The sequence below is a fragment of the Octopus sinensis genome, linkage group LG6, assembly GCF_006345805.1.
Source record: "Octopus sinensis linkage group LG6, ASM634580v1, whole genome shotgun sequence".
Classification (NCBI taxonomy): domain Eukaryota; kingdom Metazoa; phylum Mollusca; class Cephalopoda; order Octopoda; family Octopodidae; genus Octopus; species Octopus sinensis.
In genome coordinates this window covers 82,720,038-82,724,016 of record NC_043002.1, presented here as the reverse complement: position 1 = coordinate 82,724,016, position 3,979 = coordinate 82,720,038, and positions in this window count along the sequence as shown.

The following is a 3,979-nucleotide window of genomic DNA, read 5'->3' as shown; positions in this document are numbered from 1 at the left end:
CTACAAACACACACACACAGCCCCCTCCACAATCACCTAACAAAAAAAAAAAAAAAAGAAACACCTTCACGGCGATAAATAAAAAGATTAACCTATTAAGGGAAAAAATTAATTTACTGAAATCGGCGAAAAAATATATCGCAACAGATATAAATAGTATTATATCTGAAAATGTAGAATTTTATACGATAGATAACGCGGATTATTTTGAAATTAAAAAATCTTTTTGCGGAGGACGTCGGCCCGTTACAGATGAACTTTTCAAGCCATCTGTACAAGCAATTCGCAAAAAAACTGACCTCGCAAAACACAACACTCACAGACAGAAAAGATGAGGGTGAAACTACACCCTCTCTTCTGTTAAAACAGTAAGTTTTAAACATTCGACTAAATTCACTTTTCTCGTTTAAACTCGGTTGTATAAATGCTCACGGCCTGGGGTCGTATTGGAAGCAAGGCTACCTCCTTAACGACCTTAGGTCGCATCGTTTGGATGTAGTGGTAATTACGAATCCAGACTGAGTGGGCTGCAGGCTTTTTCGCCCCTTCTAAACGGCTACGAGAAATACATTTCTCCCTGTCGACCTGGAGGGGGAGGAGGAGTGGCAGTGCTGGTCAGGAAGAACCTGGATTTAGAGATTAGAACTATCTTTATAGATCCGGAAGGCAGGTTGGTCGTTTTGGATGTGACGCACAGCAGTGGTAAAGTGTTCAGGCTGGTCGCTGTCTATGCTCCCTGCGAAGGAAAAGCTGGGCAGAAAGAGTATTTCAAAAGCCTAGAGAATTTTCTTGGCACGTCGAACACGTTAGTATTGCTAGGTGACTTCAACATAATTTGCGATGCAAGCGTAGATTATGTTGGCTCGAGAAAGAATAGGAGGGGATTACCTCACCTCAACGATATGCTAAGTCGTTTCGAATTGGCAGATAGATTCAGACTGGACCATCCAGACACTCCAGCGTGGACCTGGCAAGAAACGACGGGTCGTCCAGATCTTATATCGATAGAATCATAACTAGAAGGAAAGATAAGAAAATACTTAGCTGTCCACAACACCATATCTCGTCAGCTACAGCGATCACAAATTAGTGACCTGTACGCTCGACATAGATAGCATGTGTAGACGAGGTACCGGTTACTGGAAGCTAAACAAGTCACTATTGGACTGTGAAGCCTACAGGAATCGGATTAAACAATTAGTAATGAGGGCGTTAACCGGATCCATTATCAACAATAAATGGTGGTACGCCCTGAAAAGAGCCATCAAATTTGAGTCAATTAGGTTTAGCAAAAAGAACTAGCTAGTGCTAGAAACAAAGTAGAAAAGGAACTAGTTAAGGCAATAGAGGAGGCAATGAGGTCAGGCAGTGCATCGAAAGTGTTAGCGGCGAGGTTAGCACTAGACCAACATCTCAAAGCTAAACATGAAGGGTGCATTGTCAGGGCTAAGATCCGTGCAATGAGACAGGAAGGGATCAACGCAACCGGATGGGCCCGGGTGGTAGAGAGCCAGCGTGGCAACAACTCAACCATTCGATCCTTGACGGGCCCAAATGGTCGATTAGTAAACGAACCCGAGGAGATGTGCAAGGTGTTTCATGATCATTTCGCCCAGCTATTCGGGAGGAGCGGCGAGCTGGAACGCGGGGAGAAGCTCGCAGACTCCTAGCCGGTTCGCCGCGTCTATCGAGGCCGGACGCGGAATCTTGTGAGGCGCCGATCACAGCCAAAGAAGTCGAGGATATGTTGGCAGACTGTGGCGGGGACAAATCGCCGGGACTCGATGGTCTGCCTTACGAACTCATAGTAGCATGCCAGACTTGTTTGGGCACCTACTTGCATGCGTGTACACCAACTGGCAGCAGAACGAGAGAATTCCTAAGTCTGTGAGCCGAGGGGTGGTAGCGCTGTTAAGAAAGGACCCAAACAAGAGGGATTTAATTGATAATTTCTGGCCTATCACTCTGCTTAACGCAGAGTTGAAGATTTTGGCCAAGGTCTTAGCAAAAAGGTTGGCGAGGGTCGTGGGTGAACTTGTTGGCGAGGCGCAAACTTGCGCCATCCATGGAAGGACCATCCACGACAATCTCCACTTTCTACGCTATGCCTTAGAAAGGGTAAATAGGATATATGGCAAGGGTGGGGCTATGGTCCACTTGGACCAAGCGTTTGATAGGGTGGACCATCGGTATCTGGCGGCGGTCCTCGCGGCGGCTGGCTTCGGCCCGACCTTCCACGGATGGATCATCGATTATACAGCAACATCGAATCGGTAGTTCGGGTAAATGTTTCTTTTCGGAGCCGTTCAGCATTGAACGTTCGGTACGTCAGAGTCCTCTCAGTGTCCTCTCTCCCCGCTTCTCTACGTTTTGGTCATCGAGCCGTTGCTGAGGAGGTTGAAAACTATGAGAGGCGCTCCGCAAGATCTAGGGTGCAAGAAAGTCAGCTTCGGCGTATGCGGACGACATCACCGTCATCGTTTCCCGAGTCGAGCACCTACAGTGGGTGGGTGAGGCCTTAAGGGACTACGAAGCGGTGGCAGGAGCGAAAGTCAACTCGGATAAATCGGTCGGCTTGCAACTAGGTACCTGGAGGGGCAAGTCGATGTCTTCCGACAGCGTCGTAGGACGTTGGACGGAAGGACCGGTGAAAATGCTTGGGATCTGGTTAGGTCCAGATCTCCAGATAGAGAAGAACTGGAGCGAGGTGGCGAGAAAGGTGGCTCTCCTAACTCAGACATGGTCTGAGCGGAAGCTGTCCTTGAAAGGGAGGGCGGAGGTTGCAGAAGTGTTTATTGCCTCTGTAATCACTTACCGCCTAACCGTAGTGCCTTGCCCCGATTCGTGGCTGAACAAACTGGAGCGCATGCTCTTTCGCTTTTTGTGGAGGGTCAGCAGACCTCTTGTAAGGCGCTCTATTTGCTGCCAAAAGCCGCTGAACGGTGGGTTAGGTATGCCGTGGCTAAAAATGCGCAGACATGCGCTCAGGCTTAGGCACCTCTGGATTTACCTGGAGGGTGAGCAGGTGTGGTCTCCGTTTGTCAAGCTGTTATTTCCGCAGTTCACATCGTTTAACGAACTGAACCCATGGATCAAGTGTAGACCGAGGTTGGGCATGTGGCATGCAGAGTGCTATCAGGCACTCGTGATTCTCTCCCAGTCGGGCAACGCCGGTGGCGGGGCTACTACCTCGTTCTTCTATAGAGGGTTAGTAGAGTTTAAGTGTGACGACGTCCTAGGAGAAACTCTGGGCTTCGACGAAAATCAACTGGCCAGCCTGTTCCAAAGAACATTCGGTCCGGGGCCTATGGATAATTACCAAAAGTCCCTGGCCTGGCAATGTTACAGAGGAGCTTTACCGGTTCGAGATAAGCTCTTTAGACAAGGGTGTGCACCTTCGCCGGTTTGTGCAAGATGTAAGAGGGACAGTGAAACTGTCCTGCACGCGATTGTGCAATGCCCCAAGGTGACTGAGCTCTGGACTTATGTCGAACACCTGCTGTCGCATTCGAGAAGAGTGCAACTGTCGAGCGAATCTGTAATTAAGATAGTTCCGCCGACCTTCCTGAATAGGGAGGAGCGAGCCTGTTTTCTCTCGGTAGTTGCTATGGCGAAAGAAGTAGTGTGGAAGACGAGAGTAAAAGGAATTGCAACAGGCATGTTTATCTCCAGTCTCGAGCTAATCGACTTTTTCGTTTTCCACATGAAACGGAAAATAAGGCTAGAGAAGAAATGCCTGTCGCAAAGTGTGTTTCGTAAAAGATGGAAGTCTATAGCAAGTATGTTGCGAGTGAAAGAACCTGTTTAATCGAGAATGTAAAAAAGGATAAAGCAAAGTCTTCAGTGTGAGTATGTGGTTTGTGGGGTCGACTGCATCCTCCGCTTCATTTTTTGTTAATCACTCATTCTCATTTAATTGTATATATTTTAATTGTTTGTTTATTCATATGTTTCGTCTCATTCGATACCCTGACCCCAA